The following is a 27,637-nucleotide window of genomic DNA, read 5'->3' as shown; positions in this document are numbered from 1 at the left end:
ATTCCACACTCTGGAGAGTAGGTCACCTAAAAACTAAAAGAATGAAAATAGAAATAAAACCATTGACACTTACCAATTAATTTAGATGAATTGGTTAATGACTTAGATTGTTCAAATTTTTGAAAAACAGCAAATTATTATGTACAGAGATAAGGGAAGGAAATAACTCAATTACTCATTCTAAGGGGCTTATAATTTAATTGTAGAGTAGCTATAATTAAAGACCAAAAACAAATGCATTTTATTTTTTTCCTCAGTTTTCCTAAGAGGATAAAAACCAAGGGACTAATCAGACCATGCATTGTAAGTTTAGGGTAAAGGAACTATTTACCCTATTACCTATTATTTAGTAATAGTACCTAAAACATATGGTGAAGAAAGATATACTAGGAAGATACATTAAGCTAGGCAAGTAGATGGAATAATTCTGTCAAAATGGATTGACAAAAAGGGTATGAATAGATTTTATTGTATGACTCATTCTGTGAAATACTATCATCTAATTTGGGGAGGCAGTTAATAGAGTAGAAGTTTGTGTCTATGAAAGTTAAATTGAAATAAATATATGTGGAGCATATTCAAGGTATGTAAACACCTTGAAGACAGAAGTGAAATAATATTAGGAAAATTATTTTCAGTTTTTGAAATTAGCAAGAAGATCATGAAGATAAAATAAATAGGCATGTTACTGAAAAATACATGTCTTACATTAGTGTTTGATCTTTTTGCATGACAAAGTAGAAAGATTTACAATATTTAAATGTAAGTGGTCAAATAAGATTGTGGCATCTCTAGCTGGTGAATAGCTTCAGTTTTTATAAGGGTAAGTAAGTGTTATTTTGAGCTGGTTTATCTTATGGAATTTAAGTAAAGCTGAATTCTTCACATGTGATTCTACAGCCTTGTTCCACAGTGTATGTTTTTTATTTTGGGGTCAAGTAGTTGTCTGAATGATCATAATTTAAATTTATTTGGGTAGTTTGTATTATAAAAGAAGAAAATTGTTCTTCTTAGGTATATTCCTGTTTAAACAATTCTAAATATTAAATTAGAGAAATATATCAAAATATACCTTTGACTAAAGAATTTCATGAGTGTACATTTAATTTTTAAATAATACATATAATGTCCTTTTACATTGTTAAACTGAAGTTATTACATATAAAGTGTATTAATAATATGTGAATAAAATATACAATTTAAATCTTAAAATGGCTTTTCTCACTTTTATGATTATTAATATTCCTTAATATAAAGACTTCTGAAACAGTTTCATTTTAAAATATTTCTAGTATAGTACTTTTCATTAAGGAATGCTTTTAAATGTTCATAAGATCAATGTCTCATAATATTTCAAAATGATTTATAAGGAAATTAGTCCCACATATACTTACTGGCACACTCAAAGTTTATATTATAGACAGCATTCAAAATGTAAAGGATATAAATATACATTTTATCATTAAAATACAGGATATAAGAAACAGAAGCTACTTATTCATGTGATAGATAACTGATTCATAATTTATCCTAGCAGATTCAATTATATTTAATAAAAATACAAGCAGAAAATAAAACATTTGGGCAGAGTTTTCATCAGTCAGTTTTCCTTTGGTCCAATTGCATGTAATTTTATCTCTAAATATTACAAAATGATCCAAAAATATATGAAAATGTTAATGTGCTAGGATAAGTAGTACTAGACTTGGATTTTAAAGTGTTTGAATAAGGTATTCCTTTTCTGGATTTCTTGATGCTTTGGCATTTGTAACAGTATTTATAAATACAATAAGTGTATTTAAACTAATTTTGATTCTCCCCATCTGGATGTGAGCAGTGTTTGGCAACTCCCAAATGCTAATTATTGAAACACATAAAACACTTTATAGTCATAATAAAGGCATTAATATAATTCACATAGGTTTCCATACTAGATTGTCTACAAATAGCATAGACTTTATTAATTTCCAGGGTCATTGAATATAAAGTATTATGGGGAATTGCCCTGTGATGGCCATGAGTAAATCATATTCTATGCTTCAATGGACAATGCCTCTTAAAATTATATTGGAATCTATAAATATGATCTGGACAAAAGACAGAAGCATTTATAGTAGGGTAAAGACAGTGTGATAACAAAGCCAAAATAACTGAATTTCCAGTTAAGAGATTGGTGACCTAACTTTGTTCTTTCTCTAAATATGTGTTTACTGGAGTTTATCACTTACGTTCATCTCAGTTTCCTCATCTGTAATTCTGAGGATTATATTAGATTTCCTAATGCTCTTTACAGATTTAAATTTTAAAACCAAACTTTTTATGTAATATTAAGATTATTGAGCAGTTTAATTAAATATACCTGCCCTTCAATTTACCAAAAACTTCTCCATTTTAAATAAAGGAGATTAATTCCATGGAAAAAAAAAACACAAATAAAATGAATTCAGTGGCTTACTCAGGATTTAGACTGAACTCATATAAACAATTCACTAATACAAATAATACTTCCATGAATATTATATGGCCCAGTTTGGTTGGTTTCTGGCCTATGTAGTTGTTGAAATGTTTGATCTTGTGGGTATAAAATTCCGGTATGAAAATGGATTTGCTGTAAGTTAAATAAGATTTGTTTGCTTGAAACCAGTCAGTGAAATGTGGTTATTATTAATATTTGCCACAGTGTAATTGGGATATATAGCCTTTGTAGAAAGATTTTATTTCAAAATACTATGTAGAAGAGAATGAAGATAATGCACAGAAGATCAAAACTTCTTATATTCTTTTGGAATATGACAAGCAGGAATTTTATTTATTTAAAATATCATTGAAAGACTATAATGATTGCCTCACTTCTTTAGGTTAATTAAGATCACTTCCTTTGTACATACACATATAAACTGGCATTTTTCTGTCTCTCTATATCTATACATATATCCACACATATATATGCCTTTGCTGTTTAAATACCTGTCATTTTAGTTTTTTTTTCTTAATTAATGATTCTCAGTTCTTTATTTTGTGTCTCCCAGCTCCACAGTACTTTCCTGTATCACTCAGAAGGAGAGACACCTAAGAGATGTCAACCCACTCAAGTACAGGTGTCAGGGTCACCAGCAAAAGCACAATTCAAAGTTTCTGAATGAAAGACATTTATTCATATAGAGAAAACAGCAAGTCAGCTTCACTAGTGAGCCTGGATTCCCCACAACCAGCAATCTCCATCCATGGCCCATGCGAGATGTCCTATGCACAGCATGCCTCTCTTGTGTGTATGTGCCGTAGTGGTGTGAACTTGCTCCCTCTCTTCCAGAGACAGATAGAAAAAGGCTGTGAGTTGGATGTCATAGAACGTGCACTGTTTTATGTCAGGCTGTCCTAGGTGAATGTTATCTTATGCTCAGGATAATAGGGGAAGGACTGTACCAGCAGGCCCCCTTGTCAATAGGGGTTTGTATTTTATCCCACTAGGCTGACACACCTGGTCCTGTGCACAGGAGGTTTTGTGGGTCCCATGGAAAGGTGACAGACCACACTAGGACCATTGCCTACCACATTCTTTATTAAATATTTGTTGAAAAGTCTCATGCCAACTTTAAAATATGTGCTAGTATCCTTTTGCTACAGACGGTATATGATAGTTCAGTTTAAACATAAATAAACTTAAAATTCCTTAAAGAAGTTTAGATTTTAATCCCATTCATGCCACTTTTTAACTATATGACTAAATGCAAGTCCTAAAGCTTCTAAACCTCAATGCTCATCAATAGCACAGAGAGCAGAAAAGTAGAAAACAGTTATTGTGAGGATAGTGTAAATTAACTTGTATGTGTTCAATAATGTGCTTTCATCTGTGCTATCATCAAGCTTTGTACAAGAAAAGATTTTTAAAATGTGGCTTCATTGTGCATTATGCAATGGCAGCCTAAGTCTTGAACTTTTTGCTAGAAAGCATTTTGATATATGGATATTTTGGTAATTTTAAACCCATTTGCTTCTTCAGGAACACATGACAACTAATTGATTCAATTAGTATACAACTAATTGAATCAAAGAATGACGGGACTTACCTAATATATTAAGACATTTTATACTAATCAATCACCCAGGTTGTCCTACAATTTTACCTGGATTTTAAACTCAGAAATTTAAATGGGCGCTCTGACCAATATAGCACTTTTAACAAGTTGCCTTTGAGTGAATTGTAGAATAGTGGGAAGGCGGTATCACACCAGTGGATGCAGGATTTTCAAGTAGCTGTTCCTTATATATTTATTCATTCAGGTTTGGCTACCAGGTGTGTGCTAGATACGTTAGTAGGTATTTTGGGTTATTGATCAACAATGCTAAAAGTTCAATGCTCTTTTACAATGTGCTCAAAGAGGGGGAGACAGATACCTAAAAATAACAATAACCATAAAAGTAAATTTTATGATGTAGTAAATTTTAAGATGTGCTGTGCTTTAGGGATAAGAAGTTTCATCAGGGTAAGGATGTGCTGGTTGTGTAAGGGAATACCACCTCACTTTGAATAGTCAGGGGAGGCCTCACTTAGAAGGTGACACTTGTGCAAATACTGGGGAGAGTGAGCAAGCAGATATATGGTGAGAGAGTTTTCCAAGAAGAGAAGAGAGAGAGAGAATGCAAATGTCTTGAGGCAGGGGCTTCTGTGAAGTTTACAGAAGGGAACAGTGGAGGCCAGTGTGGCTGAAATGGGGATGATCATAGTAGAAGATAAAATCAGGAAAGTAAACACGTGGCAGGGGAAAGGTGGTATGTCATGGAGCAGTTGTCCATCAGTTTAAGACCATGCCTCTAATCTGAGGTAAGTGGGAAGCCACTGAAGGATTTTGAGCAGAGATGTAATGTGATAAGATTTATGCTTTAAAATGCTCATGCTGGCAGTTAGGTGGAGTGTACACATTAGGGAGCACAGAGGGAAAGCTAGTGCACTAATGAAGGGTGGACAGGGTCAGGGTTGTAGCAGCGAAGGTGAGAAAAGGAGTATAATTGAAGGTAAAGCCAAATACATGCTCACAGGGTGGATGCACAGTGAGAGGGAAAATAAGGAGTCCAGGGTAACACCAAAAGTACTTTGCTTGGAACTGGAAGGCACTTGAAATAAAGAAAGTAACCTACTACATGCAATGTTTGGGGAAGGGAAAAGAGCAGTAATTCTTGTCAGTGCTTTTAGTTTCTGGGCAAAACTTCCCTCCGTCATCCTCAACTTGCTTTATGAATACACTCTCTGTCTCTCTAAGGGACCTTAAGATTTTTGAAAACATAAAATAATTTCTGCTTTGGTAAAGATGGTCAATTTAACTAAATAGAATATGACTTTCCAACATGACTCCAAGTTGCCTTGTCTTACATTTTTAAAAAAGCATGAATTCAATGAACAAAATACCACATTTCAGATCTGTAAAAACAAGCAAATGTGAGATATAAAGTTTCCCTACAGGGATATGGTTTATATGGAGTATACATCAGTTTATATGGAATATGCATGGAAATTGGTTACTTTGAAGCCTATGATAAATTTCTCCTCACATATTTTTAAAATAGTAAGGATAATTTGAAGAATCCTTAACATTTATAAATGTAACAGAAAATGTAAATGTAACAGAATGCAACAGGAAATTTCTCTACCAAATTCCAAAGTGTATTCAACTAGGTTTTTTTTTTTTTGCAGGGGCAGGCACCAGGAATCAAACTGGGGCCTTCAGTATGGCAGGCGAGAACTCTGCCTGCTGAGCCACCATGGCCCACCTTCAAACTGGGCTTTTAAGAGCCATTTAAACCCAAAGGAAAGACTGTATTCAGTTGCCAGCTTGGCATGGGTGCACTAGCCTTCATGGTCCGTGGCTGGAAGGACTTGAATTTGTCCTCCCATTTGGAGGCATGTCACAGAATTCTGCTGGGGCCCCTAGTGCTCGTGCTATCCAGACACTAGGAGACTGAGGGATCTTCCTATAAAATAAAAGATTAAGGAGGAGCCAGAGACTTGGCTTCCGTGGCTACTAGCCAGTGTAGAAATGCCTCCATTAGGCATCTCTGGAAAATCAGAATGAAGACCCTCTAATATATATGTACTAGGGAAATGTGGAGTTTTCAACTTTATATCCTCAATTTCAGTTGAGCCTTGTAAACCTGCTTCTCTTTCAGTTTTCCCTTCTTTGTAGAAAATTTTTCTGCTCACTCAGTTTAATGTAAGTCATCTTTAACCCGCCCTAATTTTTTTTTTACCACATATATAACCATAATAAAATGATAACACCAAGAATAAGTAGCAATGATATTAATTACTTACTGAGTTCTATGTCATGCATGATGTTAATAGCTTTATATTGACAGTCTCATTTAATTATCTAAATAACACTAGGAAGTAATTACCATTTTCCTGAAAACACTAAAGCTTATAGAATGAGTAATTTGCCCAAGAAGTTAGATATAACTTGGAAAATAGAAAAAAGCAGGATGTCTGACTTCATTGCATCACACAGTGTTTCCAAGATATGTCAATTCTGTAACCAAATGTTGTATTAACTCTGTCCACTTGTCTCCATGCCCACTGCCACAGCGTTGATTCACGCCCACATGCGAACCTTTCTTAGATCAATGCAATGGCCTCATCAATTGCTGTCCTTCTTTATCCTGGCCCCATCATCCATTTGCCACATGGCGACCACAGATACTTTTCAAAATGGCAAATACACTCATGTTTATGCTTCTGTAGTAAGATCTTTCATGGTATCCCATTACTCCCTGTCTTAATATAAAGGTGCAAGGTTTTATTTGACTACACATGTTCAGTGCACAGTCTTAGGACTTTATACTGGTTTTGCAAGTTGAGTAACTCAAGTTTTTAGTATACCCAGAGCTGATCAGGGATGTTAATTCACTTGAAAACAAAAACAAAAAAAAAAAAACACCTCCAACCTGGAATTTAAGAAAGATCTTTTTGTTTTGCATGGGCAGGCACTGGGAATCAAACCCAGGTCTCCGGCATGGCAAGTGAGAACTCTGCCTGCTGAGCCATCATGGACTGCCCAAGAAAGATCTTTTAATAATTCGAAATAAAATTATAATTGCCAAGCAGAGTGCTTTTGCCCATCTCTATACTTTCTATCAATAGTCAAATATATAAGGGAAGAAAAATTCTAATGTTAACACTCTCTTATAAGTATACATTCAGAGAATGAGGATTTTGATGTATGATATGAAGGGAAGTATCAACAGAAAACATTAGTTTGAAGAATACACATATAGTTGCCACAAGATCAGCTCATCTTCTTTGCTGAAACACTCAGGCCCCTCTGAAAAATTCCCATCTATTTCTAACCTCCATACTAGCTATCAAAATAGTTTATCGCAGTAAAAATTTGGATAAAATGAATACAATTCTTCTGAGTTATATGTATATAACTTATCTGAGTTATAATATATATATATAATTTATATATATATAATATAATTCATCTGATTTTTCTCTCTATATATAATTTACAATAATTTAATGGGCTTGAATCTCTGGTCTGGCTCTTAAATTACCAAGATTCAAATCAAACTTTTGCTGAAATCCCTCAATCACCTATCCAGATTATTATTTAGGTTAGGTCAAATGCATTTATTTTTCATTTCATATTTGCATAGTGATTTATTCATTAGATAAATATGTATGCACTAAATGAAACCTCCTGTCCTTGTGAAGTTTACATTATTTTGGAGAAAGACAAGCATTAATTAGCAATGCATAAAGGAAACCAAATTTATAGAGTCTGTTTAGAGTATGATAAGTGTACAGAATTAAATTTTTTTTTTAATCAGAGAGAATAGAGGTAAGGATTTTGGGAGCTTTGAGTGATTTTTTTGATATTTTAAATGGAGTTTAAATATTTACATTCTCTTGACAGAGTATGTAACATTTGAAAGAGGCAAATTTAGCTATGTAGAAATTTGGGAAGAACATTTCAGGCGGAACAAATAGGCAGAGAAAAATCTTGGTGGCAAGAGTACACTTGATGAATGTATTCAGTAAACAGACAGGTGGCCAAAATGGTTAGAGTGGAGAGAATAAAGGATGAGACAGAAGAAAAGAATTAGGAGCAAAAATGGGTGGGCCTTGTAAGCCATTGTAAGGGCTGGGACTTTCATGCTGAATGAAATGGAGAGCCATTGCAGAATGTGGAGCAAATAAATGACTTGATCTGATTTATATTTCTTCAGTGTCCATCTGACTACAATGGGGAAAATAAGCTGTGAGGGGCTAAACGTGGAGGCAGGAGACTACTAAGGAGGCCAACGGTACCATGCCAAGAAGAGATACACACTTGCTCTAGAGAGGTGGCAGTGAGGGGGTGAGCAGTGGTTAGGTTCTGTATGTATTTTCAGATGGAGTCAATAGGGATCTTGATGGATTTGATATGGAGTAGGAGATAAACAGAGGCATTAAAAATTACTCCAGTTTTATTTCTTATGACAAAAGAAAGGAGTGGCCTCCAAATGAGGTGGGAAAAGAGTAATTGATCCATTTTTGGGGAGAAACTCAGTTCAGTTCCAGACATATTAAGTTTGGACTATGAGACAGTCAAGTGCAGATTATGAGGAAGTTGAGTGTGTGACTCTGGAGATCAGGGGATACCTTTTCCGTTCATCAGCATATTAGTGATATTGATAGACAAACATCCAGAGGAAATCACAAAGAGAGTGAATGTATGTAGAGGAGAGGAGGTGCAAAATGAACCCTGAAACACTCCAAAATTAGTTGGGAAAGAAAAGACTACCACCCCCACCCCCACCCCCCAAATAAAAAGATTGATTGATAGGGCCAGGTGAGAAGAAAACTGTGAATTGACCAACTAATCTGGAAATGTGGATTTTCTTGATATTCTTCACAAGAATTTTGTCAGTAGAGTGATATTTATGGATTGGATTCTCTTTAGGTAGAATTAATTTCGGTCATGTGAGATCACTTTCATTTTCCCTCTTTGTGCAAACTATATATTTAATAATAGCTTTCTCACTGCACAGCAAGAATCTGATACAGTTTATTGGAATTTCTAGACTGTATCACATTTCAACGAGGCACCTAGGCTCCAAGAATAAAAATCCTCACAGCTAAATTGGACTTTGTGGCCAGTGGGATTTATCATTGGGATGTAAGTGGAAGGATTTTGTGTAATGGTTATCCTCTTTATTCTTCTCTACTAGTTATCTCTTTCCTGCTGGCTGAAATGTGGATGTGTTGGTCAGAGTAGCCCCTATGGAGCATGATTTCAAGGTCAAACCCAGAGGAAGTGTAAGAAGGAAGGAAGCATAAGAAGGATACCGTGAGCATCATGAGGAAGAATCTTTCATATCATTTAGTATCTTGCTTTTCTTATCATTATTGCATCTTTCTATCACAGCTGAACTGCACCTTAACTAAATAGAGACCAAACCAACAATCCTTTCCTTTGTATTACAGTGGGCGTTTAGGAAAGGAAAGGAAAAGGAAAAATTAAATAAATTACAGAAAAAAAAAAACCCACCTTAAGTATCAGCAAAGTGAAAGATATATGTTGTTTAACCGTAGTCAGAGGCTTGGCTGGAGAAACAGACCAATATAAAATGGAGAAAAAGCTGTGAGTTTATATGAAAAGCACAGGACTTTCATTTCAATTGAAATCCATATATGTCCTTGAAAATAATGCTCAATGAAGAAGCTATAAATATAGGCATGTGTGACTTCCTGTCCCAAAATATGGTGCTAGACTGAATTAGCTTGGCGTTTCTCAAAACATGTTCTCAGTGGTTCTCTACAAGACAGTCTGGGAATTCATGCATCTGTTAATTCCCCTTTGAGGGCAATATTTACATTTAGGGACCTGGACTATTAATAGGTATCAAGAACACTGAAAGTGCTATTTGATTTTGTTCAACCAACATTTTCTCACCCCCTCCCTTCCATTCTCCACTTAATTATTGACAATTAACACCTGCCTTCGTAATACCTTGATAAACTAAAGTTTTAGAAAAAAGTGTCTTAAAAGAAAACATTCATATTATGAAACAAATTTGATTATCGGCTTTATTATTTCAGCAGCCAAAACATCTTTGCAAAAGTCACAATTGTGATTAGAGGTTGATATTCTGAATTCAGCTGAAGTTTTGTTCTGTAATTACTTCCTTGGTTTCTATCTCTCTATCTTCCTGTTTTGTTAAATAATAATAATAATAATAACCAAAGATGTGTTTTCCTGCCTGGAACATCCCTGACAACCTTTGTAAGAAAGCAATTCACTCATAAGAAGCAAATCTATTTAATACATTCCAAAAAAGAATCACCAACTAAGCAGTAAAATTATATTTCAACCATGATCAAACAAATGTAGAATAATCAATTAGGTGTTAAAGCACCTAAACACAATTATCCAAGCACATAATTGAATCTAGAAAGTAGTCATCAAACTTAAATCAGAGGAGGTAACACCTTCATTCTTGTGCATTCATAGTATATTCACAGATACAGGCTAAATTGCAGTAATTTAAAAAAGATTTACTATTAAAATCTTTACATTTATCTTTAAGCTATATGTTAGCTAAAGGTATAGTTAACTAATTTTTTATAGTGATTTATGAAGTTACAAATCTCTGTGCATAAAGTGAACACAGGATTTTTTTTCTCAAATCTGTCTTTGCATTTCAAAAATTTGGTTTTTTGAAAACATTTATTATGAAATGTGGCACATATATAAAACAGCAAAGAATTTCAAAGTACATTGTAGCAAGTAGTTACAGAACAGATTCAGAGTTTAGTATGGGTTACGTTCCACAATTTTAGTTTTTTCCCCAAACCAGTTTCTTTGCTGCTCCGAGACACTGGAGACTAAAAGAAATATCAACATATTGATTCAGCACTCATACTCATTTGTTAAATCTTATTTTCTCTGTTATAGCTCCTCCTTCTCCTTTGATCCTTCCCCTGATCTTTAGAGGCATTTGGGCTCTGACCTTTCTAACTTTTTCGTGTTGGAAAAGAGTGTTGATGTATGGAATAGGGGGATGAAACTAGCTGATGTTCTTGGAGAAGCTGGTGATTCTGGGTTTCAGGATTTATCTGGCCTAGGAAACCATCTAGAGATTGTAGTTTTCTAGAAAGTAGTCTTAATGCATGAAACTTTTGTAAAATCTTAGATAGAGCCCTAGATGTTTTTTAGGGTTAACAGGAATGGTTTGGGTTGGGTTTGGCAAACCATGGTAATTAGCAATATCTAGCTGAAGCTTGCATAAGAGTAGCCTCCAGAAGAATCTCTTGACTCTATTTGAACTCATTTAGCCACTGATACCATTTTTTTTTTCATTTGTTTTCCCCTTTTTGATCAGGAAGGCATTGTTGATTCCATGGTGCCAGCTTGCCGTAGAGGTTATATCTCACTTTGCCAGGAAGACTTTCACCCCTGGATGTCATGTCCCACATAGGGGGGAGGGTAATGATTTTACTTGCAGAGTAGGGCTTAGAGAAGGAGGTCACATCTGACAACAAAAGTAATTTTCTCAAAGTAACTGTTAGACATAGCTTTAGGTAGGCTTAGGTTCTCTGCTACATAAATAAGCTTCACAAAAAGAAGCCTCAAGATCAAAGGCTTGGCCTATTGACTTGGAAGTCTCTAACATTTGAGACAGTATCAGGAGTTTTTCCAGCTCAAAAAGATGTTGAGTAAAATATTTTATGCAAGTAATTGTTTGTTAACATCCTATATACTGATTTTTGTTACTTTATCTGTGAAGTGTACCAATTTCTATCAAGGATTAGGTAATATGAAACAAATAATTTAGTAACCAAGACAAAAACTCAAAGTAAACTATGTATTTGGTGCAATTAAATTTAAATTTCCAAAATATTCATTGAGGTCATATCTATTGGCCAAGAGCTTTACCTAAATACTGTGAATACAATGAAATGATACTGTATCTTCCAAACTGTATATTGCTTTAGCAGTATGTCCCTACTCTGTCTCAAACCACATCATTCATAAGTTGTTGTATGTTAGCTAATAGTGTCTAAAACACAATAAACATTATACAAGTTTATCATCATCAGCAGCATTTTCATCATTTTTTCCCATAGTATAAACAGTTTTATTGCAAAATTGCCCCATATATAACAATTCTAAGACCTTTAGAGCCACCCCATAAGTCACTTCCTTATAGAAGCATACACCATGGAAAGAAATTTCACCATTCCTGCATGTTAGTAACTTGTCATTCTTAAGCAATATAAAGTTCTGTGAAAGTCATTCCATCAAATTCATCCAGAGTGAAAAAAAAATGGAATTAAGTAAAATGCTGTATTGTGTATATATATATATATATATATATATATATATATATATAAGCTTTCCTTACAAAATAGTCAGCATTGTCACTTTTATTTATTGTTAATACTGAGTCTTGTTTTGGGTCTGAGAGAAAGTACCTGTGTGCCTAACAAAGTTTTTAACCCTTAAACAGTGTTTAAAAATGTATCAAGTGAGTAATATTGAAAATAACTTGTATAGGTCCGGGTGTAATTTTTTTTGTTTTTTGGTGTAAAAGATTTGTATGAAATTAGTTTTTGGAATGCCAAACATGTTAAGAATTATACAATTCCACATGTGATCTGTGACAAGGGTCATGTAATAATGGAATATGAGATATTTGTTCATAATTGATCATTAAGCAATGCTTTAAAGATATGCTATTTTCATGCCAATGCTTATAAAATGGAATAATGCATTAACCTATGGGTAAAAGTTATGAGAATGATGGAAATTATTTTTAGTAAAGAACATTAATAAAAGCATAATAGCCTCTATATTAAACTGTTCATAGAATTCAGAATTCTAATGAAAAATAAAATGGGGTATAGATTATCAGTTGGAATAAGATGAAATCATCAAGGAAAGGAAATGCTAAAATATATAGCATTGCTTAAGCCTTGGGAAGTGCAAGAATTGAAGATGTGCATATGATAATGGAGGTTGTGTTTTGAAAGATCATGCCAGACTAATAGATATTTGCCACAGATAAATCGTTATGCACTGAGCACTTTGTGGAGCTGATAGTATGACTATAATAAAAACATAATCAAAGAAAGTCTAAATCTTGTCAGGGACAAAATTATAGGTGCACACTCACAAATGATAAAATACAATATATGAAATATTACAACATTGGGCTCAAAATTCTTCCTAGATAAAGAAAGGAGAAATGAGAATATTTTCCCTGAGAAAGTTCATGGAAGTCTTAACTGAGGGGAAGGTATTTAGATTAGATCTTGAATATCGAGTAGGAGCATAGCATTTATATGTGAAAGAAAATATCCCCCAAGCATAGAAATAGAATGTGCAAGTTCGCTGAAACAGAAGAGCACATAGGACATCTAATCACAGGCAAACAATTCTGTTAGACTGGAAAGTAGTTAGAGCAAATGATGATGATGACGAGTGAAAGCTCAAAAGGAGCACTGGAGACACATTTTTAAGAAGTGGCATGTAATAACGAAGATCTGGGGTGTGATATGTTCATTAAGAGGGAAGTATTAATCATTTCAAATTGTGTGATTGACTTTACTTATTGCATAAAGAAATCTGGTGGATTGGGAAGTAATAAAATCTGGAGTAGAGAAGAATCAATAAGGATTATGTGAGGTAAACGAGGAATAAGCCAAAGATGAGGGCTGGTAAAAGCATTAATAAAACCCATGGCAAATTGTTTTTTGGTTAAAAAGAGAGAGATAAATCTTGGTTATACCTTGGATATAAGTATAAAGCTGTTGGCAAGGTCTCTAAATCTAGAAGGCTGAGGGGACTGGGGTGTCCATGACTGAGATGTTGAATGCAAATAGAAGGTCGGTTAGGAGGAAAATAATGTATTCTGCTATTGATTTTTAAAATTTATTATATATCTTGCATTTGCAAGGAAAAAGTATCTACAAACCACTTGGAAATATGGTCCTCAAATTCGGAAAGGCATCTAAGATCAAGATGGATATTTAAGTATTGCTTAGTATCTCTTCGGAATTGTCTTCTTTAATTAATATACACATGGTTTAGCTTCAGTGCATGCATCTTATAAGTTGGAGATGGGATATTATTGCTCACCGAAGTGATTTTTCCAGACATGGCACATGACTGGTGAAAGTGATTCCTACAATTGATCTTTACTTTGGAAAACAGGATTTCTCATTGCCAGGAGTAGGTTTTGGAGAGTGCATGGTTTTATCTGCTATCCAGGTCTTCTTTCAGTTAGTTAAATTTAAGAAAGATGCAGTGAATGCCTTCTATGCACCATATACTCGACTGGGTGATGCAGACATATAGAGGAAAACACAGTGTCTATATCTTCTAGGCATTCATTGTCGAGTTAGGACCTAGCAAGATGCCATAGAACAGTAATTGAAGTTGGAATATGATATAATGGAGGTATGTACAAGATACAATGATACAATAAGAAAGAAAAACTTACTCAGTGTTTTTAGAGTAAAGGGTTTATTCCTTTACTCTAAAGAAAAATCGAAATAATAATTCTTGCAGTTAACTTTTAATGTAAAAAAGCTTTTTATTAAAGCCAAAAATAACTTTAAGGAAAGCCCCCCCGTTGACCTCTCTAAGTAGGTAAGTCATTCTGTGTTACTCTTTTATGACAGTATGTACCATTAGCTTAACAAAAATCAGAATTGCATTTCAGGCTTTTATGTGTGATTATTTTCATTAAAGTCTATCTGTCAGGTCCAGGAAGTAGTGTGATATAATGAAAATGGAATAAAGTTTCACACCAGATAATCCTAAATCCTACCCTTGGATTTTCAGTTTTAGCTGTGGCCTTGAGGGAGCTGTTTATCCTCTCAGTCAGGATTTTCATCTATAAAGCAGATACAAAAATTTTCGAAGCAACAATTGGGCTTAAGAGAGGTAATAAATCTAAAGGTATAATGCTTGCTACGGTACATCCGAGTTGTTTTCTCCTGTTGATCAGTGGTTGTTAGATTGTGCAATTTGGATACATGGGTCAATGACCAGTCTTGGAGAAGTGAAAGAGGACTGAGAAGGGAAGTTTCCAGACATCAACATTCTGTATTGCCTTTTCCACTTCCTTTAGGAAAGCCCAGGTTTTATCGCTTTCACTTATTCCTCTAACTCATAGAATTTGCTCCAAAACTGAAAATTAGTGATTGAGATTATTTGCATACCATAGTAAAGATAATAAATTATCTTTCCCCCCATAATGGCTTCACTGTCCTTTGAATTATTGCAATGTCATACATAGTATTTTCCCTGAGCTTCTAAAGATAAAATCATTTCCTTTCTTAGTTAGATATATTCATCCAATGCCTTATGTGATTGGTAGCCAATTGGTAATGTATCAAGGAAATATAATAAACATGTCAACAATATTTTTCTTGATGACAGACAGCATTGTATAAGGACAATGATTGCAAGAGCTCTTTTGCGCATATACTATAATGGACAATAGATAGGCTTGGTGGCAATGCTTTTACTAACTGAGTATTCTGGAGTGCTTTAGGGCATAAGGGTGTTGAATATTTAAATCTATTTGAATCTAAATGCTGTAAAGTTGTAGCCTTTTGTAGAACTTATATTTATTTCAAAGAAACAGTTTGCATCAATATTTTATCAAATCCCAAATTTCTGTATTTAAAACATGTAAGCGATTTAACAATTATATAGATGATCTCATGCGTGCATTACATGAGTTAGGCAATCTGACTACAGATGACTTTTATTCTTAAAGCTAACAAATGGTTAGACCAATCTGGTTAACTGGATAATTGGTTGTAATATCATTTGAATTCATCACTTTAATGCAATGACTATGAGCCCATGATCTATGTTAGAATTATCTATGGATATTTAATAAAAAACTGTGAATGAAGATTGTATGTAATTTATACAATAATTTCTCAAAATAGGATTTTGTATCTGTTAATATAGTCCTCTATATGTGTCCAAGTGTGGTTTACTAGTTAGATTAGTTAAGAATAGATCTACTTGCAATAACCACTCCTTTAGAATTTGGCTTTGAAATAAGCATAATCAGCCTTAATGTCAGTAAGACATCTTAATTCCAATTGTGGCACCAAAGGTCTTATGAACTTTGTGTGCTTATTTATTCACAATTACTAACAAAGTATTCTGCATATTCACAATGGCATCGCTGTCCTTAAAATATTTCCCCTGCTTTCCTCAATAGAGTTTGAATTACTGAAAACCATACTATAATTGCTCTAATTTTCTCCCTTACTATATAATGAAAAGTTGACAATGTTCCCTATTAGAAATCAGTTCATTTCAGATCTTTAGATTTTTCATGGTGTGAACTTGTTCAAAATGCCATATAATGTCTTAAGAAAAATTTATACTTTCACTAAAAAAGATTATATGAAAAGTGATGTGGGACTTCCAGGAAGAGAGCTGAATAGAGTAGCTAGAAGTTCTACTCTGGTCCACAGAAAAGTTAGAGAAGGGACAGAAGGGTGATTGAGGCAGTGATTTGGGGGTGCACCTGACCTGGGAGACCCTTCTGCACCACACATGGCAGTCCTGGTTGCAGAGGCTGAGGAACTGAGAGGCAGAAAGCTGGAGCATGGCTTGGAGGCTCTGAGCCTGCAGGAGTGCACGGATGGGAGCTGGGCGCTAGGAAGTAAGCCAAGCCACCTTCCTCGGGCACACTACCCTTACCAGCGCAGCTCCATTGCCTGTGACCCACCCCACACCCCACACACCTGAACTCCATCACCTGCTTCCATTCCCCATGCTCCAGGCACACCCCCCACAAGCCCCCAATGCATGTACCTGCCTCATACCCCCACCCCAAGTGAGGCCCAACCTACCTCTCCTACAACCCTCTGGAGCACTACCTCCCCCTCCGTGTTCCCTGCAGGCTGTTGCCAGCACATAAAAGCAGCAGGAGCTAACCTCCTACCCAGGCTACCCTGCCCCCTGCCCATAGTGACTTACGGCCTCATCCCACACCCTGGGCTTTGAGCATCAGTTTACTGCACTCCTAGTCATGCACACGGGCACCCAAGCATGTCCTTCAGTCTGGGAACTTCAGTTTATGACACTCCTAGACCTGTGCATGTGTGCAGGACCCCAATCATGTCATTCAGCTCTGGGAACTTCAGTTTATGGCAGTCCTAGAACTTCACATGCTCATGGTACTCAGTCATGCTTCCCGGCTCTGAGAAAGTGCTGACCTGCACTATCATATCATATCTGCCTCAAATCCATGAAGCATAACACCAACCTGCTGCCACAGCTCTACATGCACACAAAAGGCCCTGCACCCTAGACCATAGCACAGCAGGGTTATGGCCCTTGGACCAGCGCAGCCACACAGCTACTTTTTCATTGACTGTTGGGCACCCACGTTTACAAGCATTAGAGTAACATCTCCAACCTGTGCCTATACCTGCCCTGAAACAAATCACTGCACTATTGTGCCCCACCTCATACCCTGCTCCCTGCTGCACATTCATCCTGCAAACACAAGGCCTTAGACTACTAAAATAAATTAACTTCCAAGGTAAATCAATCAAGATATTTACATGCAATGAAAACAACAGATCACTAAGCATATCACATGCCAACAGATAAAGCCTTGCCTAACAAAAAAATTAAAACACCAGAGGAGACACAGACGTTGGAACAACTAATAAAAGATGTTCATACAACTGTACTTAATAAAATGGCAAATGACGTAAAGGAGATCAAGAAGCTTGGAAGAGCATAAAGAAGAATTTGAAAGAATAAACAGAAAAATAATGAATGTCATGGAGATTAAAGACTCATTTACCAAATAAAAAAACATAGTAGAGGAACACAACACTAGATTTGAAGAGACCGAAGAAAGAATAAGAGACATAGAGGACAGGATAACTGACTTTGAAATCTCAAAACAGCAACTGGCAAAAAAGATGGAAAAATTTGAGTTGGAGCCCAGGGAAATGATAGACAAACAAAGTGGACAAATATAAGAATCATTGGTGTCCCAGAAGGAGAAGAGAGGAGTAAAGGGCTAAGAAAAGTACTTGAGGATATAACAGGGGAAAACTTCCCAACCCTTATAAAAGACATAAATATACAAGTCAAAGGAGCCCAACGAGCTCCAAGCAGAATAAATCCAAATAGGCCTTCCTCAAGACAAATACTAACAAGTCCGTCAAATGTTGAAGAGAAGCAGAAAATTATGAAAGCAGCTAGAGAAAAACAACCTACTACATACAAAGGAAACCACAGAAGATTGAGTTCAGACTACTCAACTAGCACCCTGGAGGTGAGAAGGCAGTGGTATGATGTATTTAAGGTCCTGAAGGAGAAAGACTTCCAGCCAAGAATTCTGGACCCAGCCAAATTTTCCTTCGTGACTGAGGGAGAGATTAAAGTTTTCACGGATGAAAAAGTCCAGAATGAATTTGCCAACAAAAGACTGGCCCTACAAGAAATACTTAAAGGAGTACTGCCAGCTGAAAAAAAAAAAAAAAAAAGACAGGAGGGGGAGGTCTGGAGGAAGGGACAGAATTGAAGAGTACCATTAAGGGTAATTTAAAGGATAAAAAGAGAAAGAGAGAGAAAAAAATATATAGATCTGACAAACAAAATAAAAAAGATATGATGGTAGATTCAAAAAACAATTTTTCAGTAATAGCTTTCAATGTTATCAGATTAAATTTACCAATTAAAAGACACAGACTGGCAGAGTGGATTAAGAAACATAATCCAGCTACATGCTGTTTATAAGGGACTCACCTTAACACAAGGATGCAAATAGATTGAAAGTGAAAGGATGGAAAAAGATGTTCCATGCAAGTTGTAACCAAAAGAAAGCAGGAGTAGCTATGCTAATATCGGACAAAATAGACTTTAAAAAAGACATCATAAGAGACAAAGGACACTATATGTTAATTAAAAGGTCAATTCACCAAGAAGATATAACGATCATAAATGTTTATGCTCCCAATCAAGGAGCTCCAAAGTACATGAGTGAGATGTTTCAACAGTGATAGTAGGAGATTTCAATACACCATTCTCCTTTATGGATAGAACAACCAGACAGAAGATCAACAAGGAAACAGAGAAGTTAAATAACTTGATAAATGAATTAAACCTAACATATATAGGTCATTGCAACCCAAAGCACAAGGTTATACATTCTTTTCTAGTGCTCATGGAACATTCTCCAGGATAGATCATATACTGGGTCACAAAACAGCTTTTTAATAAAGTTAAAAAATTGAAATTATTCAAAGCACTTTCTCTGATCACAATGGGATGAAGCTGGATCTCGATAACCACCAAAGAATGAGAACATTCACAAATATATGAAGATTAAATAACATATTCTTTAACAACCAGTGGATCAAAGAAAAAATAGCTATAGATATCAGCAGTTATCTGGAGATGAATGAAAATGATAATACAACTTATCAGAACTCATGGGATGAAGCAAAGGCTGTGCTGAGAGGGAACTTTATTGTCCTAAATGCCTATATTAAAAAAAAAAAACAAGAAGGAGCAAAACTCAAGGATTTAACAGCACACCTGGTGGACCTTGAGAAAGAACAGCAAACTAACCCCAAAGCAAAGAAAAAAAGAAGAGAAATAACAAAGATTAAAACACAGATAAATGAATGGAAGAACAATAGAAAGAATCAGTAAAACCAAAAGTTGGTTCTTTGAGAAAATCAATAAAATTGATGGGCCACTAGCAGGACTGACAAAAAAAGAGAGGGGAAACAAATAAACAAAATTAGAAATGAGAAGGCATGTGTAACCACAGACCCCGAAGACAGAAATCCTAAGAGGATATTATGAACAACTATATGCCAACAAACTGGACAATTTAGATGAAATGGACAAATTCCTGGAAACACACAGACAAGCTACACTGACTCAGGAAGAAATAGAATATCTCAACAAACCAATCATAATTAAAGAGATTAAATCAGCCATCAAAAATCTTTCTACAAAGAAAAGTCCAGAGCCAGATGGTTTTACAGGGAAATTTTATCAAATATTTCAAAAAGAATTAACACCAATTCCGCTCAAACTTTTCTAAAAAATTGAGGAAATAAGAACTCTACTTAACTCATTTTATGAAGTTAATATCATTTTAATACCAAAACTGGCTAAAAATGTTATAAGAAAAAAGAACTACAGGCCAATCTCTCTAATAAAAAATAGATTTAAAAATTCTCGAGAAAATATTAGCAAATTGGATCAACACAAAAGAATTATACACCACAACCACGTGGGGTTTATACCAGGAATGCACGGATTGTTCAACACAAGAAAATCAATTGATGTATTACTGCACATCAGCAAGTCAAAAGGGAAAAATCACATGATCACCTTGATTGAAGCTGAAAAAGCATTTGACAAAGTTCAATATCCTTTCCTAATAAAAACACTACAAAATATAGGAATCAAAGGTAACGACCTCAATATGATAAATGGAATATATGAAAAACCAATAGCCAGCATCGTACTCAATGGAGATGGACAGAAAACATTCCCCCTAAGTTCAGGAATGAGACAAGGATTCCCAATGTCACCATTATTATTATTTTTTTTACATGGGCAAGCACCGGGAATTGAACCCAGGTCCTGGGGCATGGCAGGGAAGCACTCTTACCTGCTGAGCCATCGTGGCCCACCCAATGTCACCATTATTATTCAACAATGTGCTAGAAGTTCAAGTTAGAGTAATCAGACAGGACAAAGAAAAGGCATCCAAATTGGAAAGGAAATAAAACTCTTATTATTTGAAGATGATATGACACTATTCTTGGAAGGTCCTGAGAAATCTACAGCAAAGTTACTGGAGCTAATAAACAAATTCAGCAAGGTGATGGGATATAAAATTAATGTGCAAAAATCAGTAACATTTCTATACACAAGCAATGACCTAACTCAGGAGTCAGTTAAGGAAAAAATTCCATTCAAAATAACAACTAAAAGAGTCAAGTACTTAGGAATGAGCTTAACTATGGATGTGAAGGACTTGTATACAGAAAACTACATAACTTTGCTAAAAGAAATCAAAGGAGAACGAAATAGATGGAAAGACAGTCCCTGCTCATGGACAGGAAGGCTAAATAAAGTTAAGATGTCAATTCTCCCCAAATTGATCTACAAATTCAACACAATACCAATCAAACTTCCAACAACTTTCTTTGAATTCTTGAAAAACCTAATTATCAAATTCATTTGGAAGTGAAAGGGACCCTGAATAGCTAAAAGTATTCTAAAAAAAGCAGAATGCAGTGGGAGGATTAACACTCCCCGACTTTAAAATCTGTTATAAAGCCACAGTGGTCAAAACAGCATGATACTGGCACAAAGATAGAAGCATTGACCAATGGAATTGAGTTGAGAGTGCACAAATAGACCACCAAATCTATGGTCAACTGATTTTTGACAAGGCCCCTAAATCCTCTGAACTGAGACAAAATAGTCTTTTCAATAATTGGGCATGGAAGAACTGGATATCAATAGCCAAAAGAATCAAAAAGGACCCCTATCTTATATGCTACACAAAAATTAACTCAAAGTAGATCAAACACCTAAATATAAGAACTAGCACTATAACGCTTCTAGAAGAAAATGTAGGTAAACATCTTCAAGACCTAGGAATAGGAGATAGCTTCCTAAACTTTGCACCCAAAGCACAAGCAACAAAATAAAAAATAGATAAAAGGGACCTTCTCAAAATCAAAAGCTTCTGCACCTCAAAAGACTTTCTCAAAAAGGTGAAGGGGCAGCCAACTCAATGGAAGAAAATATTTGGTAATCACATATCGGACAAAGGTTTGATTTCCTGTATTTTCAAAGAAATCATACAACTCAAAAACAAAGGAACAACCAACCTAATTATAAAATGGGCTAAATATGTGAATAGGCATTTTTCTGAAAAGCAAATGCAGATGGCTCAAAAGCACATGAAGAGATGCTCATTTTCATTAGCTATAAGGGAAATGCAGATCAAGACCACAATGAGATACCACCTCATACATATAAGAATGGTTGCTATTAAGCAAACAGGAAACTATAAATGTTAGAGAGGATGTAGTGAAACTGGGACATTTATGCACAGCTGGTGGGAATGTATAATGGTGCAGCCACTATGGAAGACTGTTGTCATATGACCCAGCAATAGCACTAATTGGTATCTACCCAGAAGAGCTGAAAGCAATGACACAAGAAGACATTTGCACACCGTTGTTCATGGCAGTATTATTCACAATCAGCAAAAGATGACAACAAACCAAATGCCTGTCAACAGATGAGTGGATCAACAAAATGTGGTATATACATATGATGGAATATTATGCAGCAATAAGACAAAATGATGTCCTTAAGCACATGACAAGATGGATAAACCTTGAGGTCATAATGCTGAGTGAAATAAGCCAGACACAAAAGGATAGATACTGTATGATTCCACTTTTATGACAAGCATAAAGATATAATCAGAGACATAATTTAGGGGACTTAGAGATACATAGAAGCTAGAGATGGGTGAACCATTAGCTAATGAGGTTGAACTCCAATGTAAGGAAATAGACAGGAGTAAAGGTGGTCCTCTGGTGAGTCTATAAGTAATATTACCATATTGAAGATGAACAAGATTGAAAGGGGTTATATAAACCTACATGCTCCACTGATCAACACTAGAAATATGAATTAGTTCTTGCAAGAATTACTTCAAAGATATGATCCTTGTACAAAGAGTGTTTAAGTCCAGGGTACTGGGATAAACTGATATTGCATGATATGCTGTATGTTCAAAATGAAAGTATCAGCACTACCACAGCAACAGCAGAGGTCAATAATGGGGGAGGGACATGATTTAAGATGTGTAGATTTTCTGTCTGGCGAGGGTGTGTTTACTGGTTTTCTTTCTCTTGGGAACAATGAAATTATCTAAAATCGAGAATGTTGACAGACTGTGGACTTTGGACACTATAACACTATACATGATACCCAATGAATGCAGGTGACTGAAGGATGCACTGACTGAGAAACAGATTGGTGAATGGTAGTATATACTTATGAATGAAGGTTGTGCTGGTACAAAAAGTAACAAAATTGTGAGACATGCAATAATATGAATGACCATGTAGGACATTTGGTGAGACAAAATAAGCCAGAAACAAAATCAACAAGGTTATGGTCATCTTTAGAAAATTCTTATAAGAAAACAGGGGCCTACATTGTGAGCTTTTAGAGCAGACACATTAAGTCTGGAGTGGTGATTATTATTTCTGGAATTTGAGAGGCTGTTTTATATATATAACCTGATATTTAGAGATAAGAATGAAGCCGAACAGGTTGAGGTTAAAGTAATTCAGAACATAGGGATAAGGAAGACAGTGTCTATATTTTAGAACCACATATACTCTTTGAGGCCATTGGAAGAAAGGTTTATTTGATCTGAAACTGAAATTTTCTGTAGTATATAATCTAATTCAACCTATCTGTATAGCTGATTTTGAACAATCGAAGCACAGGAAGCACAGAATAAGAAAAATGTCCATTAATCCTTTATAGATTATTGTAATGACTGGAAACATCCTAGAGTATATTAAGCAGATAATCAAAAAGTATTGGCAAAGTCCCCTGAGGGAGGGGAGAAAGAATATGGAATTATTACACTTTACCACCAGGGAATCCCCTGATACTGTGTCAAAATTTAGGGACACCCAAAATCAATAGGCCATGCCCTCGATCATGAGGCTTACTCTTGTGAAGCTCATATAAGTAGCATAGAAGCTTAGACTACCTATAGGCATGCCTAAGAGTTTCTTCTGGAGGACCTCTGTTGCTCAGATGTGGCCTTAGTCTCTCTAAGCCCAACTGTGCAAGTGAAATCATTGCCCTCCCCACTACATGGGAATGGCATCCAGGGGTAAAAGTCTCCCTGGTGACATGGGAGATGACTCCCAGGGATGAATCCAGACCTGGCTCCATGGGATCACAATTACATCCTGACCAAAGGGGGGGAAAGAAGTGTAATTAATAGAGTAGCAGTGGCAGAGAGAGTTCAAATAGAGTCAAGAGGCTGCTCTAGAGGTTGCTCTTATGCAAGCCTCAGGTAGACCTTGCTACCTATTGTAACCTGCCAAACCCCAATCAGGACCACTCCAATTTTAAATTTTATTTAAAAATAAAAATATTTTTTTAAAAATGGAAAAAAAATCATGTGGGACTTCTCAGTTCTGCATAAAATGTAGAAAACTAGAAAGAGGGTCACTTCTATGCTAATGATGAGGAAAAGCTGAATGATCCACAAATCATTATTTTTCTTTTACCATCAGACATCTAACATGGCAGGGAAAACAATTAGCCTGAAATCTAAGGAAAGGTAGGCACCTCAAGAAGAGATAAAATGCAAACATGCGGTTACCTGGAGCAGAATCCAAGACAAAAATGAGGCCACCATTCAAATGGGAAGGGAATAATTCAACTAAAACTCTTAACAGAATTACAAATAAAATATGTGAAAGTGAGCACACAAGCATAGAAATTCTGGGAGCCACATATACAAAGGGAGTTTTATACTCTCACTGGTTCTTTTTGAAAAACATCATCAGGCTCCCAATAGGAAGATTGTGGGCAGGTCAGGAGACTAGAAAAAGCATAGATCATTCATGCAGGCCAAGGATAAAAGAATGGTCACAACTGTGTAAAGCCTTAAATCTAGTATAAGTATAATAAGCCTGTCACAATAAAGCACAGATAAGAGTCTCAGTGCCTGGGAGACAGTGAAAAGTGAAATACTCTATACCCCTGTATTAGTCAGGGTACTCTAAAGAAAAAGAGTCAACAGGAGATATCTACAAATATGAGATTTATGAAGGTGTCTCACACATCCATGGGAATGGAAGAGTCCAAAATTGACAAAGCAGGCTGTGGCAGTTAGATTCTGTTGTCAACTTGGCCAGGTGAAGGCACCTAGTTCTGTTGCTGTGGACAAGAGCCAATGGTACATGAACCTCATCTGTTGCTGATTTACATCTGCAGTCGGCTAGGAGGCATGCCTGCTGCAATGAATGATGTTTGAGCTAATTGGCTGGTGCTCAAATGAGAGAGTTCAACTTAGCACAGCCCAAGAAGGTCAGCATACCTCATCTCAGCACTTACAGCTCAGTCCAGGCTTTTGGAGATGCAGAAAGAAATCAGCCCGGGGAAAGTTGGAGAGAAGGCCAACAGAGATGACCCTGAGCCTTCCCACATAAGAAAGAACCTCAGATGAAAGCTAGCTACCTTTCCTCTGATGAACTAACAAAATAAATCCCCTTTTATTAAAAGCCAATCCATCTCTGTTGTATTGCATTCTGGCAGCTAGCAAACTGGGATACAGGCCATGAAGCTGGCAGCTGCGATGAAGTGCCTAGATGAACTCCAAAGAGAGGCTCACTGGCTGAAGAAGCAGTGAAAAACTCTCTTCTTCCTTAAGAGTCTTTGACTGATTGGATTATATCCTTGGTGGAAGACATGTCTTAGTTGATCACAGAAGTATTTGGCCAAAGATGCACATCATTGACTGATGGCTTAATACAACAGTCCTCTGTTTTATCAACCAGTCACAAAATATCTTTGTAGGAATGGTCATGCCAGTGCTTGCCTGACAAGATAACTGGGCATCCTCACTTGGCAAAGGTGACACCAGAACCTAACCATCACACTCCACCCCTTGTCAATTGGCAGCTATATACATCACCTTGAAATATGCTTAATTTCCAGGTAGAACGCAATAACAGACATATGTTTTGCCTAACAATGCTCAATTGTCCTGTATGCAACCAGAAACATACTACATCTCTCCAGAATAGGGTGCAAGTCCTTAGGTAAGATTCACTTTTAAGCTTCACATCCTACAATTAAATACTATTACATGAACATACAATTTATGTCATATGATAAGAGGAAAACAAGATATTTGCTTACGTACAAGTGCAAAAAATCTCATAACAAATCATGGAGGAAATATTTATACAATTACAGTCCTCATTTCTGTAACTGGTCATGTGGTAATAGTTCATATTTATCTTCTACTACCCATTGCATGTTCCCTTTACACTCAGAAAGCACTTCAGCTGGCTGTGGTCATTTCTGAAGTTTCTGGGCCATTGATAGTCCTGCCTGGATTGGGTTGATGCAGCTTTCTATTGACTTAATCACAGGACATGGTAGTACTAAAAGACATACTAGGGGATCTCCTGCATTCCAGGAAAATTCCTCTTTACCTCCATTTCCCCATGATAGTCAGGACTAATCACCCCAGACAGAATAATAATCTCCTTTCTTGCCTGTTGATTCAGTGGCATGAAAAGCCTAAACTGGCCAGGCAGCCACCTTAACTTCCAGTTCAATGGAATCATTATTGGGTCTCCTTGCAGGAGCTCTCCTCCTTTCAGAACTAAGACCTCCTTTTGGACCTAAGACCAACAGAGCTTAAGGTTGCAGGTACAGGAAACAAAAATTTTCATAGTGGATCATTAGGGGTGATGGTGAGCCATGTCACTCCCATTTTCACCCCTTGATTCCTGACACCTTGAATTCTGACTATGGGGAAAAAGCACCATAGAGTGAATTCTGATTCAGAACATACACAACCTCCTGGAGAACACTGCCCCAGCCCTGCAAGGTATTGTCCTTTAGTTGGCACCATAATTGGGTCTTCAAAAGGGCATTCCACTGTTCTATCAACCCAGAGAGTTCTGGATGATTAGGACCATGGTAAGACAAGAGAATTTCATAAGCATGTGCATATTCCAGCACTTCATTTGCTGTGAAGTGGATTCCTTGATCAGAAACAATGCTGTGTGAAATACTATGACAGTGGATAAGGCATTCTGTAAATCCATGGATGGTACTTTTTGCAGAAGCATTACATGCAATGAAGGCAAACCTATATCTGGAGTATGTGCTTATTCCAGTTAGAACAAATCACTGGCCCTTCCATTACGGAAGTGGTCTAATGTAATCAACTTGCCACCATGTAGCAGGATGATTACCTTGAGGAATGGTGACATATTGGGGACTGAGTGTGGGTCTCTGCTGCTGGCAGATTGGACATTTAGCAGTAGCTGTAGCCAGGTCAGCCTTGGTGAATGCAAGTCCATCTTGTTGAGCCTATGCATAATCTCCATCCCTACCACCATGCCCACTTTGTTCATGAGCCCACTGGGCAATGGCAGGAATGGCTGAGGAAAGAGGATGACTTGTATCTACAGGACAGGTCATCCTATCAACTTCATTATTAAAACTTTGCTCTGCTGAAGTCACCGTCTGGTGAGCATTCACCTGAGACACAAATATCTCCATGTTCCTTGTCTATTCAGAAAGGTCTATCTACATACATCTTCCCCAGAGGAAAATTGTCACAAATTTTCCAATCATGCTTCTCTTAAGTCTCAGACCATCTAGTCAAACCATTAGCAACAGCCCCTAAGTTAGTATACAAACACAACTCTGGCCAGTACTCCTTCCAAACAAAACGTACAACCAGGTATACTGCTTGAAGTTCCACTGACTGGGATGATATCCCTTCACCATTGTCCTTTAAGGACATTTCAGAAAGGGGTTGTAGT

The 27,637-nt window shown here is 36.2% G+C and overlaps 1 long non-coding RNA gene across 1 annotated transcript in view; it reads left to right on the top strand.

Annotated features, from left to right (window-relative positions):
• Positions 1-27,637, top strand: part of LOC143679346 (uncharacterized) — a 40,455-nt gene that overhangs the window by 1,958 nt on the left and 10,860 nt on the right. The window contains exon 2 of the long non-coding RNA XR_013173671.1: positions 258-303. This is a non-coding gene — a long non-coding RNA (uncharacterized LOC143679346). The remainder of the gene's footprint in view (positions 1-257; positions 304-27,637) is intronic.

This window comes from Tamandua tetradactyla, chromosome 4 (genome assembly GCF_023851605.1).
Source record: "Tamandua tetradactyla isolate mTamTet1 chromosome 4, mTamTet1.pri, whole genome shotgun sequence".
Taxonomy (NCBI): Eukaryota; Metazoa; Chordata; class Mammalia; order Pilosa; family Myrmecophagidae; genus Tamandua; species Tamandua tetradactyla.
Note: the sequence above shows the minus strand (reverse complement) of the source record. Positions and strands in the feature narration are given on the sequence as shown.